Here is a 21,642-nt window from a genome sequence, read left to right as displayed (position 1 = left end):
AATTACATAGTGACAAGTGCTGTTAGTCCATTTGATGTTTGGGCTAGCGACATTGATCTTTGTTCGAAACTGGAAATGGATTTTAATGTGATGAAACGCACTCCTATATCTTCTTCTATCTATACCAAAAAAAGGATCGCCGGATGTCAAATTTTGGGCGGGACGAAGTTTGCCGGGTCAGCTAGTGTGATATAATTTTAATTGAAAGATATGAATTAAATTGGTAAATTCAATCATGTATTTATTGTTATATCCTAATTGTTATTTTCTCATTCTATCGAGTTTTGAACATTCATCTTCCACCTGCTCGCACCGTTATCTGTTTCATATGATTTCACGGGGTTTGGCTTTTCAGTGTTTATTTGTGTTATCAATATCGACTCGAACGAAATGCTTAGCTTCATTTCGCCAGCATTCGCGTTCTGTTCAACTCATAATCTCAAAATTATCTCATTACAACAGTATTGGTTGATTCCATTTTGCTATGATTTGCCATTTGCATTAGATTTGTCAAGGTTCTCTGCGCACGTTTTATTTTGTATTTTATTTCACATGTTTGCATTTTTCTTTTAAAAATCGATGTAGGTTTGTTTTTATCCTTCTTTATTATATGTAGAAACAAGCGTTTTACAATTTCATCATTCGTTTTTATTTTTGATCAAGGTACAAAATGACAACGGCAAATACATTCACGAAAACGAAGCACGTTTATGTACATGGTTTTGAAAAAAACTTTAACAATAGGTTCTAAAATATACGATTCCAAATGCGATCGACCAATAACAACTATGCTATGCTAGATCAGCTTGATTGAATTTGTAATATTTTCTTAAACGAGTACTATAGCTCACATGCTGTATGTTTGCGGGTGTACACTTTGCTTTGCCTAGACTTTACATACTTATTTTATGTTATATCATATATGCCATTTTAAACATTATTCAAAACCATGCATGTCATTATATCTATGTTTGCCCTTTGATTGGAATGATTATACTTGTTTTCCAACTGTTTTAGTTTGCTTGCTTTGTCTTATATTTTTTAACTATGAAATATGATTACATATCGGTTTTAAATACTAATAACTGTTCATCTATCAAATCATTCGAGGCATTATAAGGCAATGTAGAGGACCATTTTTGTTCACTTCAGTATATCGAATGTTCAGCTAATCGTCGAAACAAATCGCAATCGAAATGATTTGCTTGTTATTTTCTTTTATCGCTAAACAATGTTTTTTTACTCTTCCAATATACATATATATATATATATATATATATTTTGCTGCGCTTGTTTGAATTATGTACTAATTTCACTCATCAGCTCGATTCATAGCTTTCGCTCTCTATATTGGATTTATAGCCATTTTACACGTTATTCCGATTTGTTTTGTATTTTGTGCCGTGTTTTGCTCCTCAGCAAACACTTAACACTTATGGCGCGTTTGTTTTGGTTTTGGTTTGTTTTCGTTCGGTTCACTTAACAATCCGATTTGGACATTGGATCACAAACGAGACGGACTTCAGTGTTTGATCGTTGTTATAAGCTGCTCAGCTAATTGAGGGATCGATAAAACATCGTGTAATAACAGTGATTCGCTCCTTTTTTGGCGGTGTTCAACTTTTGGTTTAAATGTTCCTTCCGAGATTTCATCTGTTGTTCATAGGTGGCGAAACAATGAAAATGTCAAGATTCTCTTAGACCATTCATAGCTCTAGAATAAAAATAAAAACAAAAACAAAAGTAAAAAAGCGCTAAAAAATTAGACACTATTTGGTTAACAGAGTAAGCATACACACAAAGTAAATTTATTCTATTCAGAGCGAAAATTCCAATAAATAATCTCATAAGATTTCACACACCCCATGTTAAATATAATCTCAATCCGGAGGAAAGCTTAGCGCAACAAGTAGTGTCACCCAAAATATCCCTCCAGCATGCAAATCTGCGGCCCGGGGAAATGGTCACGTTCTGTGGAATGCTTTTCCCAAATCGAAGACGACTTTTCCCTTGAATTATTGAATGGGTTCTTTTCCCCTCGGCCAGCAGCGCCCGGAATACATCTGTTAGTCATAGATACACAAAAATCTCGTTCTGAATAAATTACTTTTCTCGGCTGTTAGAACATACCATGGAGTCCCCGCTAGGGGGCGCCAGCCTTGGGCGGGGAGGGGTTGACAAATTGTCCGATTCAGAGGAACGAAGGTAGCCTTTTCCTTGTTGCGGACTTGAGTGGGCTGCTCCGGGTTCGAAGCCCAATGTTTTCTCCCGTGATTTATGTTTATGTGATAATCCAACCCAGCTGCTCGCGGTGTCCGCTTTCCGCGTGAGATTTTGGCGCCGGATTTGGGTACCGGAAAGAAGCACGGAAAAGCCATCATTTTTTAATTGCTCGCTGTCGCTATCAGGAGGCGCTCGTGCGGTTTGATAAGTTCTCCTCCCATCAACGCTGCGGTAATAATTTTATAATATATCAAGCTCGAACAACAATCGGAGCAGCATCAACAGACGGACACCATGATGGCGGTGCTGATAGGGGCTAGAGATAGCTGGCAAATGAGATAAATTGCAGTTTTATGGGTTTTGTCGTATACTTCCTGCTGCTCGTCTTCCGATTTCCACTTTTTCCAACTTCGGACCTGCCCATTGATGGGAATCGTTTTGTTTGTGTTGGTATTCTTCTTCGCAAATAAAAAGCTATAAAATAAAGTTATTCGTTTCTAGAAGGCACGAAATATGGCGACACTTCGAAGTGACTTTTATTGGATGACCGGTGGTGATTTGTGCGCTGCAAAGAAGTGGTAACATGAATCAATTGTTATCCATGATAAGCGAAGCGAAGTTCTAAAAACTCGGTCGATACCGGTTGACTAAAAGGAGCCTCTAATTTAATACACGATATTATTTACCCAGAGTTAACCCATTTCAACGCTTCAAGTGTGTGCACATACAGATTATCCACCCTCATCACAATACAAATCCTACTTGATTTGCGTACCACTTCCTTTTTTAGCCGGAGAATCGGCGCATGTTTCCGGGCAGAGAACCAGGCCCGATCCAATTGTCGAACGATTAACTTCCTCTTTGGCATCGACGTGATTATTTGCCCGGGTAGAGAAGTTCTTGTGTGGCGATGCCTGAATAAATCCATCCGTAAACTCACTCGATTGCGCCCTCTACATTCATGCGCTCTAATTATTTTCAGTAGGTACTGCAGCCGAGGGTGGCACATAAACGGAACTGCAGATGTGCATTCGACGATTATTTGCGATGGCGCTCGGTTTCGTACTTTGTTGAATATGATCGAATAATGACGATGATGGCGATGATACGCCTCGGGGCGTATATAATGCAATTGCGATTAGTGATTTAATTTCAACAACATACATTTATTATTTGCTTGGAGGGCATTTCAATCTGCATCGAGGAGGTGTGCGATTGGTTCTCTTTGACTGCAGGCATTGTGCAGTCTATCAGTTGTATACATATGAAATGTGATCTTCTCTAGTATGGACCCTCCTGTTCGTGATGATTTGATTTATTATGAAGGTAGAATGTTGTTCAATAAGTTTTTTTTCGATAGAAGACGGGGCTATTGGGTGTGTCTCTTGTCGAATCAGGAACACATGTGAAAATCCTTGTTTATATGCCAGTTCATTTGTGACAAAGTCAAAGCTGATTGTTCTGTACCGATAGGTAATTAGGTAAAGGTATCAACAGTGGTACTCACCCTTTTTCAATTGTGTTTGTCATGGTATCGCGGGCCGCATCCGTTATCGCCCATATCCGTTAGTCATTTTGACATAAGATTACGTCTTTCGGGAACATATTGGGGTACAAATTGAAAATCGAAAATCGAGCAGATCTTGAAAATTGTCCAATTTCAAACGCGTATTTCTCAGTCATTTCATGTTGGATTGATGAAATTTTTGCGTCAATCGATTTTGGCACTCCATAACAATTTTTTATATTGGATAAAATAATATATGTCATTAAACTAACTATCGAACAATTGAAAAATCTCAATCCCTATCCTAACGGAAGTACCCACATCTGATTGGTCGAAATTGACGACACATGCGGTGGTTCCCTAACAGAGACATCAAAACCAACTGCCTGGGGGAAATTGGCGTTGCAAATACATAAAAGCAGGGGGAGCTTTTGTTTTTACCGAACTGTGTTCCCTAACAGAGACTTCAAAACCAAGCTGCCCGGGAAAAAATCGGCATTGCAAATATATGCAAGTTGGGGGCATTTTTTACATTGCAAGTAAGGTGAGTGACACGATTAATTCTAGTAAACAAAATTTAAATTAAAAAAAGAAATTTTGATGTTGGTTGCTTCGTGAAATTTATAATCAATGATTTTTGTAAATTGTGTAATGTGTAAGTGTAAAATTATATATGGTAGCATTTGTGTTAAAAATGACTTGATATATGAAACGATTTACTTCAATTTTCATGAATAGAAACCAAGGTGTGTTCCCGCTCGAGAACTTGTCGCTCCGTTTAAGCTGTTTGTTTTGTTGTGTTCATTTTCACCCAAGGAAAGTTCATATGGCGAAAAAAAATTGAAAATTGAAGAAATATTCGAAAAAGTGATTTTCCATATGCTTTGCATATAGTAATCAGTGTTGTTAGTCCAATTAAAATTCGCATTGTGTTGAATAAACACTCAGAAAGTAAAATTTATGAAAGAAAATTACCTTTCGCATTTAAAATATGTTTTCTCTATATTGAAGTAACATGTTTTTACTGATGAGAAAAATTGATAATTGTGTTCGGTATTGATAATTATCTTATATTATATTAATGAGTTTTTTTTTCTTTATTTCATCCATACATAACACAGGAGGCATCTCATCTAGAGTCACAGAGGGCATCATATCTCATTCCACTTCGGTATCTTCTAACTGATACGTACCATCTAACGACTAATTATCATCCTTCTGTCATCATCACTCGGTTGTAAACACTGGTGGAGTGAACAAACAATACCCAAAAACCAAACAAAACGGCGCTTTTCAGGGCCACCAAATCATTATCAAAAAGTTTAATTCTTCAAACATATCCAAAATAAACAGATAGTCTAACGGAATCCTACGTCAAGTATGCGATCGTGTCTCAGACACAACCCTCCTGTGAATTTTTTATTGGATTATCAGAATACCAAAGATGCTCGAGCCCGACACAATATAGGTCAAATCCCAAGCTACATTCTCAGCCGAGATGAATCTCAAGAAACCAAATTTGATTGCGTTTCTGAAAGAAACCGACTTCTTTGAGATCAAATTTAATTCAACTGTCGGAGATGAATGAAATTATAGAGAAAGATTTGAAGCCTCCGTAAATAAACAAATACGATTCATTGCCCATTTAGCTAGCGACCAGGTGGCAGCGGCAACGAGGCTTTCCAAATGGCCTTTCTCAAGGCCGACTGTTTAGTTTAGTTTTCCAAATTAGTATTTTTTAATGCTAGAGGCATTTCATTCCGATAGTCTGAGAGTCCGAGAAAGCCACGATAATTGAAAACATCATCATCATTACACCAATAAATCCGAAAACGCTTCTAAATTCGAAGAAACTCTCTTCCATCAGTTTTTGGAATAGCTCTTCAGTCGAAAGGGTCACCAACCCGAAAAGAACCGCTTGGTTTTCGTATTTTGTAGAAGCAGTAATTAGAGCTAATAGGAAATTTATAGTAAATGGAAATTGTAAAGAACCAAATGAAAATTTTCAAGATCAATCAATGTAGAGTTCTGGAATTGAACCCACGAACGTACGCGGACGTTCAATGAAATTCATTTCAAAGAAATAATTTTGTTTGGGACGAAGTTCACCTGATCAGCTAGTATTGAATAAAATCTCAAGGCAAAATCTTGTGAACGAATAATACAACCGGTCATTTTGACTGGTTGGAAGATCTAGTGTTAAATCCTTACACACCAAACATAACGTTCATGTTTTCGAAATTTAAAACTTACATCCCAGTACAGCCGCAGAAACTATGTGAAGCAAAAGTACAGAAGTACTCTCCACCAGAAGACATGAAAATCGACGTGGTGGCGCCACCGAACAAAATTGCTCCACTGTGTGCGATATCTGTGTTCCATTCTTCCATTTTCCTTTTCTACCGAGCAGAAAAGTTGTGTGTGACATCGGCGTTGACAAAGAATGCTGTATGTTCGCTGGAGCCAGTGTTGTCAAATTTCCATCGGTACAGGAAGATATAAAAATCTTGTATTTTTTCTCCCAAGAATCTGCACTGTCGAAACAAATCGTTGCAGAGAAAAATGTGTTTCATTAGTCGAGGAAAGAGGCATAGTGAGATTGTTAGAAACATGGCATCGAAGCGCCAGGAATGCGTGCAAGCTGTTGATACTCTTAGGCATCCTATTCTGCAAATGTTTGATTTCTGAAACAGTGATTTCCCTCGGGGAGCAATTTTATTTTTAGGACACGAATTTCGTTAACCAGATATTGTAAAATCCCTTCGTAGAACGTTGGAAACGCTTCCTGTACAACGTTGATGCTTTTTTTATCCCATTTATTTATTTATCAGGCTCATTAGCATTTTAACTGTAACAGAGCCGGATTTTTTTATCGTGTACATGTACATATGTTTTATGTTTCTATAAATTGTAAATTACACAGTAGTAGTAGTAGCCATTTAGACGTTAGGTTTTTCGTTCCATTACATTATGGTAAATTACACTGTAGTAGCCATTTAGGCGTAAGGGTATTCTATCTGTTCTTACATTGTTCAGCAGACCTGACAGCGGAGACAGTTGATATTGATCATTGTTGGGTTATTTATAGAACAGCAGCCGAATGTTTCTTGCAGAGCAGAGCAGTTGTATGGATGAATCGATCTTATTTCGACCGTGGATCGTTCTCCATCGCTGATGATGGTTACGTGGACGTAGTTATTCTATAACAACACAAAGATGGTCAATTGAGGGCCCTGAGATTGAACTCACGATCGATCGCTTGGTAAACGAACGCGTAACCAAGTGGCTACGAAGACCCCCCATCGTTGATGCTTGTGAAATTGGAAAAGTTTCTGAGAGTTAATATTGCAGCAGCCTTGAACGTTGAATCATTTAAATCTATATTCTTTCTTATTTTTTCGATCAGCACCACGCAAAAATTACTTCAAATATCATTTGAAATTATCTGCCTTCGTCAACAATTGTTCTGATAGTTACTTCTGCTATCATCGCCACATAAATATTCATGCCGCTTTTCAAAGGGTCGTCAAATTCAATAGCATTGATTCCTCGCAGATATTAGTGAGAATGGTTAGATAAAAATCTTTGAGCTCCTCATATAGCATCGTCAAATTTATCACTTCAGAAAATCTGCACCTATCTGTAAAAATCGAAAAAAAAACTGTACCTTTCCAGAAAAATATGTACGTATGGCAACACTGGCTGGAGCGAGACTGTGACCTGAATAATGATGATCATGATAGGCGCTTCAAAATGTTTCAGTTCATTTGTCTATAGTCTCGCGAATAGCTTGTTTATACTCAATAAATAGGGAACGGGCGGAGTTGAAATTGCAATATTTTCTTTTTCCACGCTGTATTTGCTATTTTCTTTCTTAAAAACTTCTGTTTTTGTTCTGATTTCTGATTTGGCACCGTATTATTGCGCACTTGGCAGTATTATTTCGAAAAAAATTGATAAAACTTTTCGTCTAGTCTAGAAATTCGGAAAAATCAATTTTTCATACAACCTATTTCCGAAGGCTAGATATCCAAGAATATGTCTTTGAAAGGATTTATCGAAATTTCCATTATTTACCGAGTTATAGCCATTTAAGTGACACGGTATTTAACCTAGTACCTAGTACTCAAATTTTCAGTGAAAATTATTCTCAATTGGAAAGTTATTGTTTTGGTGTGCTGCCGCCTATATTTTCGATAAAAGGTAGCCCGTGTTTCCAAGTTTGGCCATCCCTGGTTTAATGGCAGTCTCTTAATTCACAACAGTATCTTGTACATTCACAGTATCTTGTACAAGAACTATTACAGAAAAACGAACTGGAGACAATGCATTCCCGAGATGCTCAAAAGAGTTCGGTAAGAGCTAAGGGATGAAATTTCCTAGCGCCCGTTTGCGGAGGACATTTGAATATCAAATTAATTTTGAGGAATAGGTTAGTAATGTTAGTAATGGTTTCAATGATTTGTGGAGGTTGATGTTAAATCTTCTGCACTAACCAGCAGATTGAGGAACTAACCAATCATTAAAGAGTCTTGGATAAAGTGTTGTATGGTGTAACACTCAACGACTCACCACGTCTGACGTTTGAGTTTGTAGTAGCCAACAAAATTGAGCACATATTCAATCAAGAAACGATGCTGGTAGGAAGATATTGGGAATTCAGTTTGAAGAAACAACGTCTGTCTTGTGAACACCTCAACAAACCAGTTTGGTCCGAATCAGTGTTGCCACATTTCAATTTGTACCAGACGGGGTAAAAATCTTTCCCATCTGTATTTTTTCTTCCAAAAATCTGTGCCACAGAAAATATTCCTTGTGGAAAAAATATATTTTATTAATGAAAAAAAAAACTTATTAAATTACTATAAATACTACATTTACATTCGCAAGTCGTTCGTGTGTATGATGATGCTTATTCATAGCTATCATGTTTAATCAAATCTTTTGATCTCAAAATAGCGTATTGTATCGTTGCTGAGTCGATCTCGAAGTTTATTGACGTGGGACTACGTCTAACCGGAATATATGGAGGGTAAAATGAAAACCTAAACACAGAACATGCAGGAAAAAATGAAAGATTTCGAATGCTTATAGCTCGAACATTTCGTACTGGATAGGAGAGATGTTTGCATCACTTGATAGGGAATATTTCTACGCATCTATCGCAACTAACAAAATGTTGTTTTTCATTAGATAAACAATTGAATAACTGTAAAATATTAGGCGTTATCTAAACGCCCTAACTGCATCGTTTTGATTGGCCCGATTTACGGTTTCCCTAACACAGCCATCAAAACCAAGCAGCCTTGGGGAAATCGGCATTGCAAATACATGAAAGTAGAGGGACTTTTGTTCTCATCAAAAAATGTTCCCTAACACAGACTTTAAAACCAAGCAGCGAAATCGGCATTGCAAGCACACGAAAGAGCCTAGAGGCGAGTGAACTGAAAAGTTTAAACCCTCTTAAAGCCAAAAAGAAGAAAAAGAACACACGAAAGTAGGGGGAGCTTTTGTTCCCACCGAAATGTGTTCCCTAATAGAGATTTCTAAACCAAGGTGCCTGGAGAAATCGGTATTTCAAATTCATGCAAGTCGGGGGTATTTTTGTTCCGACTGGAATGTGTTTCCCTAACACAGACTTCAAATCCATGAAGCGTGGGGAAATCGGCATTGCGAATTCATACAAATCGGGGGTATTTTTGTTCCGATTGAAATGTGTTTCCCTAACACAGACTTCAAAACCGAGGTTTCTGGGGAAATCGGCTCTGCAAATAAATGCAAACTGCGAGTACTTTTGTCCTCGCTTGCCTTTGTGCAGAGTGGAATATGTCTGTCCTAACATGTTCTTCTAAACTTAGAAACCTGGGAAAATCGTGCAGCCACTAGAAGCGAATGAACTTCCCAGTTTCAAGCAAATTCGAGATTCGAGAAGTATGTACACTTTTGGGATGTAAACTTCAGAGGGAAATGTAAAATAAAATAATCGTTTGATAATTTTTTTTTGCCTTTATTGGAAAGATTTTCAGCCTTAGGCTGGTTCATCAAACGTTTGATAATTCTTCCGTACATATATTTTGTTCTAGTCATCATACCAAACGTAAAAGGTCCGTCATTAAATTTACTTGTAACGAAGAACAATCAATCACAATAAATGAATTGACTTTACACGGCATTTGTTCATTTTTTTCACTCACAGAGCAAATATATTGAACTCAATTGAATTTGGAAACTGTTTCATTCAATCAAGAATTTAATCAATACAAACGAATGATTGCTAAGCTAAGGTAGTTCCACGTGAACCTTGCGGTTATATCATAGATATAACCCACTATTTTTTTTTGTTATAATTATATTAAAAAAATCCGAAGAGTGAGGCGTAGTGAGAACATCACAAGCAAGGGTATCGAAGCGCCGAAATGCGATCGAACCGTCAATTCTTTTTAGAAATCAAATTTTTGACGTTTTCTGAAACTGTGATTTCTTTACGGAGTAATTTTACCTTTAGGGTACTGAATTCATTCTCCAGATCTAGTATATTACCATCGTAGAACCCTGGAAACGTTTCTAACACAACGAATTACGTCCTTATGAAACTGATCAATTATAATTAATTGTAAAAGCTTTCATGACCAGCAGCACCAAGCGATACCGCGGCGTAAAAGTCGTCTTGTACCTCAATGTTGCTTTGTTCAAATGTAAGAAATTTCACAAGCGAAAAAAATCTGTACCAATCTGTACTTTTTGACGAAAATCTGTACTCTGTACCGTACAGAATCTGTAATCTGAATCTGTACCTGTTTTTATGAAATAAAGTTAATGTTAATAACTATTTTCGCTGTGAACGAATTCTCTTGATTTGTATACCAATCGAATCAAAAATTCTCTAAGATTTGTTTGATATGCTATACATTACAATTCACTAATCTCTAAACGGTTTAAATTCATGAAAACTGGAAGAACTTCCTTTTTTCCCATACATTTGTTCTGCCGATTTGTGTGCTAACTCTATCCGTATTTCGAATGCTTATAACTCGAACATTTCTTAACAGATCGGAGAGATGTTTGCATCACAATTATGAAAATGTTACTTTTCATGAGATGAACAATTGAACAACTGTGAAATGTCAAGCCTAATTGATTTACGGTTTTCCCAACACAGACTTCTAAATCGATGTACCTGTGGAAATCCGCTTTGCAAATATACATGCAAGTCGTGGGGTATTTTTGTTTTGTTTGGTGATGGTTATCATGACATCGACCATGCGGTCTGGTCCTGTATAAAGTTTCGTTATGCCAGGGCTCATCTATCGGATTCACTCAGGGCACTAGGAAGGCAATCTGACTTACCGGCTAGAGACATCTTAGCTAGTCGCGACCTCAACCTTATGCTTTCTCTTTACCAATTTCTCAAGTGAAATGATATCTTTGTTTGATTTCTTCCCTCCTCATCAAACCAAACTACCCCACTCGCTCCATCCTAGTTCTAAATCCTAACCCTGTCCAATTAATCTAGTGTTAGATTTAGTTAATACTAAATTGTTAGTCTTAATTATACAGAAAATAAGTTATATTTTAAGGTGAAATTTGACTCTGTAAACGTTAGATAATAAGGGATTGAGTCTGATTAATAAACATTTTTGGAAAAAAATGTATTTGTTCCATGATGTTGTTTTTTTTTAAAAGCTGGGAACGAACAAGTTTTTTCTGTGTTTTTCCAGAAGATTAGGCATAAAAACATAGTTCTATGAAGAAAACTAGAAATTGTCAAGATGTAACATGGGACAACTATGCGTAGAACGACAGTATGCAAGGTATTCATCTCTGCTCTTTTAAGCCATATCAAAATTCAATACGACCACAAACGGTTTATGTTAAATTTTGTTATTTGGAGACTAAAAAATCACAACATATAAAAAATAGGTCGGTTCGGAAGGTTTAGAAATTATGTAATGGAGTAACCAGTAGACTGAAAAATTAAACTCCAACCAATATATATCACCCCAGGTTTTTTTACGAGGTTTTTTACGTGGATTTTCGAATTAACGCGGATTTTTTTTACGAGGTACGTATCCCCCGCGTAAAAAATGGGTGGGTTATATCTATGATATAACCGCAAGGTTGACGTGGGATTACCTTAGCTTGTAAATCATTTGTTTGTATTTATTTAATTCATGATTGAATGAAACAATTTCCAAATTCAATTGAATTCAATATATTTGTTTTGTGAATAAAAAGATATATAATAATGCCATGTGAGGTCAATTCATGCATTTGAATAGATTATGTTCTTCGTTACAAGTAAAATTTAATGACAGTCCTTTTACGTTTGGTATGATGACATCTTGGTTTTGAAGTCTGTGTTAGACAAACACATTTCAGTCGGAACAAAAATGCCCCCGATTTGCATGTATTTGCAATTCCGAGTTCCCCAGACACTTTCGTTTAGAAGTCTGTAATAGGTAAACACATTTCAGTCGGAACAAAAATGCCCTCGACTTGCATGAGTTTGCAATGCCAATTCCCCCACGCTCCTTGGATTTAAAGTCTGTGTTAGAGAAACACATTTCAGTCTGAAGAAAAATACAACCGACCTGCATGAATTTGCAATGCTAATTTTCCCAGACACCTTGGTTCTGAAGTTTGTGTTGGGAAAACACATTTCAACCGGAACAAAAATGCCCCCGACTTGCATGTATCTGCAATACCAATTTCCCCACGCGCCATGGATTTGAAGTCTGTGTTAGGGAAACACATTTCAGTCGGAATAAAAATGCCCCCAACTTGCATATATTTGCAATGCTAATTTCCGCACGCTCCATGGATTTGAAGTCTGTGTTAGGGAAACACATTTCAGTCGGAACAAAAATACCTCCGACTTTCATATATTTGCAAAGCGGATTCCCCCAGGCACATTGATTTTGAAGTCCGTGTTAGGGAAACACAGCTCGGTTGGAACAAAAATGCCTCAACTTGCATGTATTTGCAATGCTAATTTCCGCACGCTCCATGAATTTCAAGTCTGTGTTAGGGAAACACATTTCAGTCGGAACAAAAATACCTCCGAATTTCATATATTTGTTAAGCGTACTCCCACAAGTACATTGACTTTGAAGTCTGTGTTCGGGAAACCGTAGATCGGGCCAATCAAAACAAGGCACTAAGGGCGTTTAGATAACGTTTGATATTTCACAGTTATTCAATTGCTTATCTAATGAAAAATAACATTTTATTAATTGTGATAGAAGCGTAGAAATATTCCGTATCAATTGATGCAAACATCATTCCGATCTAGTAAGAAATGTTCGAGTTATAAGCATTTGGAATCTTTCATTTTTTCCTGTATGTTCTGTGTTTAGGTTTTCATTTTACCCCCCATATACTCCGGTTAGACGTAGTCCCACGTCGAAAAACCTGGATGTACTGTAATAGGTAAATGTAATATGTAATAAGTAAGTAATATGAATGGAAATACTACAAAAGAATTATTTAAATGTAGTATTTGTAGAAATATATACGTCGGTGAAATTAGATTTTTTTTTTTAATTAATTAAATGTTATTTTTCATGAGATAAACAATTGAATAACTGTAAAATGTTAAGCGTTATCTAAACGCCCTTACTGCCTCATTTTGATTGGCCCGATCTACGGTTTCCCTAACACAGCCATCAAAACCAAGCAGCCTCGGGGAAATCGGCATTGCAAATACGTGAAAGTATGGGGGCTTTTGTTCTTACCCAAATATGTTCCCTAACACAGACTTCAAAAACAAGCAGCGTTGGAGAGATCGGCATTGCAAATACATGAAAGTCGGGGGTATTTTTGTTTCGACTGAAATGTGTTTCCCTAACACAGACTTTAGAACCAAGGTGTCTGAGGAAATTGGCATTACAAATTCATGCAAGTCGGGGGCTTTTTTGTTCCGACTGAAATGTGTTTGCCTAACACAGACTTCAAAACCAAGATGTCAGGGGAAATCGGCTCTGCATATAAATGCAAACTGCGAGTACTTTTGTACTCGCTTGCCTTTGTGCAAACTAAAATATGCTTCCTTAACACGGTCTTCCGGGGGTACTTCTGCACTCGTATGTTTTTTTTTGCACTCCGAAAAGTGTTTTCCTAACACGGATTACAAAAGCGGGTACGAATACCACGCTTTGGCTCGGTTATTCAAGCTTGCATTGAAGGATATGCCTTCATATCTTCTGCTCTCTGAATTACTACGTATACCATTTGATGATTAGGCAAGATGTTGATAACCAATAGCTGCGATGACGCCTATTGATTAAACAATATGCGTTCGACGTACATGTCAAAATCGAAACTGAGTGCCTGGAGTTCATCAAATCAAGCAAATTCGCGATTCGAGAAGTACATACACTTGAGAGATGCAAACATCAGAAGGAAACGTAAAATAAAATAATCATTTGATAATTCTTCCGTTCACATATTTTGTCCTCGGCATCATACGAAATGTAAAAGGACTCACTAAATTTCATTGTAACGAAGAACATAATCTATCACAACGCATGAATTGACCTTATATATAATTATACAATCTTTTTACTCACAAAGCAAATATATTGAATTCAATTGAATTCGGGAATTGTTTTATTCAACCAAAAATTTAATTAATGCAAACAAATGATTGCTACGCTAAGGTAGTCCCACGTCAACCTTTCGGTTATATCATAGATGTAACCCACTCATTTTTTTTTATTTCGGGGAAAAACGCTGGTATTGAATTGTTTCACTCAGGTCAAACTTAATTTATCTTCTATTGTAAGAAATCAGAAGAAAATGAAGGAAACCATAAATCACTTAAAGGTTCTATACACTTTTAATGTTATCTCTTTATTGCGCTTGTCTTGAACAAGAGCGTTTGCTCCTTTTAAAAGGATTTGCAGTGTGGCACGGTGCCAATCGTTGCTTTTATTAATTTATTTTCCACATACAGTAGTTGCCACATACAGTAGTAGTGGTCAGAATGAAGGCCTCGAAACATTTCAATTTAGCCGATGTTGACTCGAAACAATTGTGAGGGTGTTTTCACATCTTGCGACAGTGGATGCATCAATTTTTTAATTGATCTGGAATTGTTGAATAGTTTGAACGTAATATAAACGGAATGGAATCCAAACTGAGAACAAATGCAAATTCATTTCGACCAGCAGATCTCGGATTACATCAATGTGGTTTCCTTAATAGCATAGATGTAATATGAGCGTGTTTGACGTTGTTCGGGATGAACAAGGCTCATCAGCGTCACGCAAGTCCAGACAGCAACGATAAGCATTTAACTGTTTCGAAAAGAGGACTGAACATGTGGGCCACAGTCTTTGCGACAGATGGATCAGACTGAAGATATGGGAAGTGTCCAAACCAATAACAAGCGGAACCAGTTACGATGGGGTTGGTTTGTGGTCGGTTGGAAAAAGGGACGAAGCGTGTTCACTATAGGGGTAACTAATAGAATCAATTGATTTTAGTTGTTTTATGGAATGAATTTTAGATAGACTGACTGTTTCGGGAGTTGGTCGATTTCCAGATGCTTATGCCTAATTGGAGCATTTATTGTTTATTTATTTTGATGAAAAATTAATACGATTCTAAATTTTCAGTTTATGCCGTTTCCAATAGAACACCTATTATATGCTTCAATAATTCACTCGGAGATAATAATTTGCTCAATCAGTGTATTCAAGCATTAATCCCAGTAGAAAAATCCACAATTTCTCCAGCAAAGTATAAAGAAAACCGTACAATTGTATAATTGCAGGAGTGTGGCAAGTGAACCGTGTCATCCTTTCGTTGCACCTTGTGAGAACCTCAGAATTGAGTATCGGAAAATAACCTGGATGCTCTCGTTTTTTGATTCACCCACTCCCATCCTTAATCGAGTTCACCAAAAATTGTAACGATAAACTTCGAGCACCACCAACAATTTTAGCTGCGGTTGAAGAGGATGAAAGGAAATTACGATCCGAAATTGAATTCCGTACGAATTGGAAATTCCAGTCTTAAAATTATATTAGCACATTCCAGTCCAGTCCCCAGTTCAAGTCCGGGGCAGCTCTGGAACATTCGATTGAATGTGGGTCGGCCCTCGCTGAAGGCCATCGACCGTGGCGGCTAGGTCGAAATTGGTGACCGTATCGGAACAATGTAGTTGTGTTTCGGAAGGACGATTTGCGAGCCTGCTCAAATCGTAAATCTTAATGAATAAAAGCTGGGCAGCGCGCTTTGTTGTTCGCATTGTGTATGTTCAGCGGAAAAAGTCACATTTTTTTTAAACGAAACAGATGAAATTTGTGATCGGGCTGTTCGTCTCGTATAATTGAGATAACCGAATGAAACATTGGGCTCAAGAAGTTTTTCCTAATACTTTGAGGGTGGAATTTGTCGCTTGTTGTCGCTTGAGTTTCTTTTTTGGAAAGCATCAATCACGAGAAAAGTTTGGAAGCCGACAGAAGCACAACTCGGAGAAGACATTATTGTGTAACGGATTTCCCAGTAATTAATTCTGTTTTCTTATGCTAATGCTGGTTATGCCGAGGTTGAGTTGAGGATAAAATGAAATAATTCAACATTTCTGTTCGTTCCAATACTCGTTAGTACCTAACGGGACTCAAGGGTATTTTTAATTTGAAGTTTTTCTATTTGCATAAGCACACTTAACAAATATTTTAGCGGCGAGACACAACTCACGCGTTATCCTGATATCATTGAGTACGATCCTCGTTAAAGCAGAGGAATTATCGTCAAAGATATTGCTGCCTACTAGCACTGGAACTTGTCACTCGGAATGCAATCAAGGCGTGTTAGTTGACCTAGAAATTCTAAAAAAAAATGTCGCGAGTAATACTGCGTTGGGAACGTTGGTGTCATTTAACAAGGAAGAGAAGAAGAAAATATATTCTATTCATTATTCAATAAACATTTCGTCTATATGACACCCCTGAGATCAACATTTTTTTCATCTGATTTTTAGTATGTAGAACATTTTTCGAAGTTGTGAATTAGATTTCATTTCCTTCAATGCACTTCTTCGTGTCTTGGATGTGGAATCGGTTTCTTCAAACCGTTCTACCCTTTAGATTAAATTCACACAATGTCAGTTTTCATTAGTGCTCAACACAGATGGACTCTAAATAGAGAATAATCCGGGCGGTCCTGACGATTTTCGTGACTATTGGCAAGATAAACGGAAAACGGAGCCCTACAAGAGAAACCAGCAACATCGGAAAGAGGACCGCAATGGTTTTGGCAGACATTAGTGACGCTGGAAAAACTCCAATGTGCGAATTGTTGGAAGAGGTTTTGGTTGCTTCCACGGAAGCTGTTTTGGACGAAGATGTCATTTTTCGATGAGACAACGCTTCATGTAATACATATAGTAACGTGACAAAACATTCTAATGGCCCATTTCTGGGAACACATTTCTGTTTTGGATTGTCTTTTGTATCCGGACCTAAATACCATAGAGCAGGGGTTTTCAAATGGTGCTCCGCGGGAAATTTGTGCTCCGCAAAGTTATAGCAAATGCCCCCACTTGAAAACCCACATTGAAGAAAACATTCCTCAATTGAAGTTCACTGGGCATAGAGTGATTTATCTTGTTTACTCCGGGGCGGATGTCGTTTAACTGCGACGCGCAACCAAAATAGAGTTGGGTTATGTCGATGCAAATAGGATTTCTTTTATTGATTGAAAAATGCAGGTGCTCCGTCAAATGTTTTTGCTATAAAAAGTGCTCTGCCATAAAAAAATCTGAAAACCCCTGCCATAGAGAATGCTTGGGGAATGTAGTGCGAAGCAGCACACTACTAATTACATTTGTTACGGTGTTCTTCCCGAAAGAAAGTCAATAAATGAGTTTTTTTTTTCAAAGTTATGTTATATTAATTTTTACCTCAAAATAAGGAAATGAACCAACACTCTATGTGTAGACCTTGAATACAATTGACCAACCGGCGTCAAATGACAGGTAACCGTACTAGGATTGTAGAAATACAATAATAATATATCTTTGATTGAAAACATTACGGATATATCAGTGTATTGTCCGGCAAAACCACATTCTAAACATGTTTTTACATAAAGTATTATTTTTGTATTTTTCAAAGATATTCAGAATCAACACGCAACAAACAATCTAACATTGGGGGTTATTCTGAGAGTTAAGACGATATAAGTGAGACTTTCCCCTTCGGAGTTACATGACAATTCTCACCCAATTCTAAGAATCCAGCGACTCGGAAGTACAATAGCAAATGAAAAGAGTTCATTGCACCTGACATTTTTTTTTTTACTTACATCGATCCTCAGAATACCAGAATACGTGCGCAAATTGACTGTCACGTCGTGAAGCGGCTCTCGGATTAACTCCCATTATCTTCCGTCAAGTATGCGATCACGTCTCGGACACATGGAAATTTGTAGGACAGACATTGAACGGAGTTTTTATAATTATGATTTTTGACGTTGACAAAGCTCTTTAAAGGTGTCATTTTAAAAAAACATGTCACATTTTTATAAAAAAGTTTTCACAATACAGTGCGGTCTCGATTGTATCGTCAAAGTCTTCGATTTCTTTTCACTATATATAATCAAATCCTATATATATTCGAGTCAAACCATTTTTTTATTTGATTTTTATAGATATGTTTTTCGTTTTTTGAATATAAAAGAACAATTCAATTCTTGATCCATCCCCTTGAAGTCAGAAAACACCTTACTCACATGAAAAAAATAAATTTATCCAGAATCTCTTAGGAGGTGGTATATAGTCAAATTTCAACAATGACAGTGTTATAGAATTTTTGTTTTGTTTCGGGCTCTGTTTGTCTCATACTGACTCTACATTAAAAAAGTACGCTACGTAAGACGATTCCGTTGCTTCCATTTAAAAGATGAGAAAATTTACTACAGGGTATAGCAAGAACAGGGTATGGAAGTGAAAAAGTGAAGATTTTGATTTTTAAGGTGTTATTATTAATTTTATCCCAAAAAATCATACTAAACTTGATTTCTTCTATCAACCGAAATAAAGCTCTCTAATAGCTGTACAATGTGTTCTCTGACACCCATCTCCTATCTGTTGATTTTAGGTGAGAATTAAATCACAATCTTAAAAAAATCTTGGTTTTTTACTCTAATGTACTCCAATAGCCATTTAAAATTCACCTTAATGTTGAAATATTACATTTTTCCTTTAAATAAGTCATATTTGAAACATAAAAAAACATATTTTTTCAAACTGTATATACAGCCATTCCATGCTGAACCGATATAGTGGTTCTTAGATTTTCGTGAAAACTGGTAGAATTTTTCTTGATTGCAATCAATTAGACCCATTTTTTTTCTCGTTTGGGTTACCACTCCTGTGGGTGGTCTGAAAAATTACTTTTTTAACTTTTTTCCTAAATGACTTTTTTAAAAAAATCATAACTTTTGAACTACTGGACCTATTCTAATGATCGTCATATTAAATTAAAGCTAACCATCTCGTCTTTTTACTTCAATTGCAGAAAATTCAAATTTTGTTCCCGTTGTTTTTGATTGTATTTGTTTTTTATGGTTTGCATGGTCTCGGGACCAAGGACGCTATATTTTTTAATATTTTTTCTAGAAAGCTGAGGATTTTTTCACAAAATATCTTAAAATCAGAGATGTGTCCTTTTTTCTTTTGGTTTTTCAAAGTTTTTCAAAATTATGATGATGGGCCCTATTATAGAAATCGAGGCGATAAGAATTTGGCCCGTTAGCACTATTATTATATAGACACCGAGCAAGTCGATTCTAACATTCTTATCTTTATAGATAGAGGTAGACATAGTTCTACAATATCATAGCCCCAGTTATTGAAGAAAACTTCTTAGAACTGAGTTTTTTTTCTATCTCTTGAAATAACCGATATAGCGCTTTTTCCAAAGTTGCGTTAGAGTCACCATCAAAAAAACGTTTTTTTGCTCTAACTTTTATATTTCAAATCCTGCATCAAACTTTTCTTCGAACGACTTTTAGAGCTTATTAAGACAAATATTTTGCGATACAGAACTTGTCAATATCCTAATCCTGCTTAAAGTTATTTATGCTTTTTCAATCAAAAACTCATAATTTCAATTTTATTTTACTCAAATTCCAAAAATAACATAGTTATAATATAAACAATATAAAAGTTAGAGCAAAAAAAAATGTTTTCTTTATGGTGACCCTAACGCAACTTAGAAAAAATCACTATATCGGTTATTTCAAGAGATACAACAACTTTGTTCTACAAGTTTGTTAAAATGACATTCTAAAAAAATTTCGAACCCTATCTACCTCTATCTAGATAGATAAAAAATTAAAATATTTTATATCATCTAAAATTTTGGTAACCGTATTTTTGATTACATCAAAATGAGCGCTTTATCATATGTAACAACTTTGTCGAAGACAGTTTTTGTCTAGAGACTAACTGTCGTGCTCCAGATGCTAATTTCCACTTAAATGCACTTCCTGGATCATTGTGCAATGAAACCGAATGTAGACACTGTTCGAGGCTTTCGTGGAGGTAGTTCAAATAGAACCCGGTTAAGGTAAAGTGGGAGAAATTCAGTGTGGAGCTTAATGCACTGAGACCACCAATGCGTCTAGGTTCAGAATGGCAGAAAGTAAGTGTTTCTTCTATGAAACATATATCATTCATGAGAAAATTTTATCATATGCCTTGGAAAAATTTTCATAGATTGCAGTTATGAAAAAGATCGTTCTACAATAATTATGTTTTTTTGTAAAGCAAATTGTACACATGTCTGTTCGTTGAGGGAATATCAGTTTCGTTCAAAACAAAATTATATTAAAAATTCAGGTATTTGAAATTTTCATAGAGGATGTCTCAAAATAGATTTGGCATCCTTTCTATAGTGCTTCCTGAAATATTTCAAACTTGTTTCAAAATTTTTCAACACTACCACTGACATTCGAGCAAGAGTAACGAATCCAGCTGTTTTCCTCGATTTCTAAAATACCACATTTTACTCGGTGTGATAGTGACAGTGATTGTATCGAATCCTCGATTCGATTTATATAATAGGGCCCGATGTCATTTGTCATTTCCATCACACAGTCTTGCATCTGGTTTGTCTGCTTTGCTTTCTCTGTTGAGTTAATGCTTCTTCACACAAGTGTATACGGTTGGTATGGAGGCGTGTTGTTCTTTTTATGCTTTGCTAATCTAATCTATTATCTATTGATTGACTGAACTGTCTTTGGAATCAGCATCGAAAAAAAGCAACGAAGAAGCCTCCATTCGCATGCATTTTTTCAGAAATTCTAGAACCAAGCCTATGTAGTTTCAGGTCAAAATTTTTTAGATTTCACACAGAATGCACAGATTTTTGAAAAATTGCTTTTTCGAGTTTTTCTATTCGTTCCTCATTTACTCCTTTACTTAATTTCCGTTTTCCACGATTTCTCAACCAATTTTATTTAGATTTTGGGATTTATTATTTATTAACTTGTTGTATTCTATTTTTCGAATTCTACAGTGCATGATCACGAAAAACGTCTCGGTTCAATGTCCAAGACCCGACACATGTATGTTACAGAAAAATAGATTCACGGTGTGGTATTCTCGGTTAGAAGTATGAAGTATACTTCTCTTGACTCCAGAAAAAGCTCAATGCACGTATTTTTTACCCCATAACTAATTTATCCCCATTAATATTCAAACCACAATCAAACGATGGATGAATCCTTCGCTCGATACAAAAATGCACCTGCTGTTATCTACTGATGGTCTTATGTCTGCCTCGAGGTATGTTTGCATTCTTTTGATTGACAGTCTTTGTTCGAATAACTTGTATGATACGCTCGTTAGGAAAAGGTAAGCTTTCCACCTGTCTCTAAACCTTCGGCAACAAAGGGAT

General features: G+C 36.4%; 1 protein-coding gene across 2 annotated transcripts in view; it reads right to left on the bottom strand.

The window, feature by feature from the left end:
• Nucleotides 1-215: 215 nt before the first annotated feature.
• LOC129764730 (uncharacterized) overlaps nucleotides 216-21,642 on the bottom strand; it is a 104,793-nt gene continuing 83,366 nt past the window's right edge. For both annotated transcript variants that reach the window (XM_055764148.1, XM_055764147.1), the window contains exon 4: nucleotides 216-1,714. The gene's annotated coding sequence lies outside the window, so the exon portion shown is untranslated. The remainder of the gene's footprint in view (nucleotides 1,715-21,642) is intronic.

The sequence above is a fragment of the Toxorhynchites rutilus genome, chromosome 2, assembly GCF_029784135.1.
Source record: "Toxorhynchites rutilus septentrionalis strain SRP chromosome 2, ASM2978413v1, whole genome shotgun sequence".
Taxonomy (NCBI): domain Eukaryota; kingdom Metazoa; phylum Arthropoda; class Insecta; order Diptera; family Culicidae; genus Toxorhynchites; species Toxorhynchites rutilus.
The sequence above is the reverse complement of the archived record's forward strand: the minus strand, read 5'-3'. Positions and strand labels throughout refer to the sequence as shown.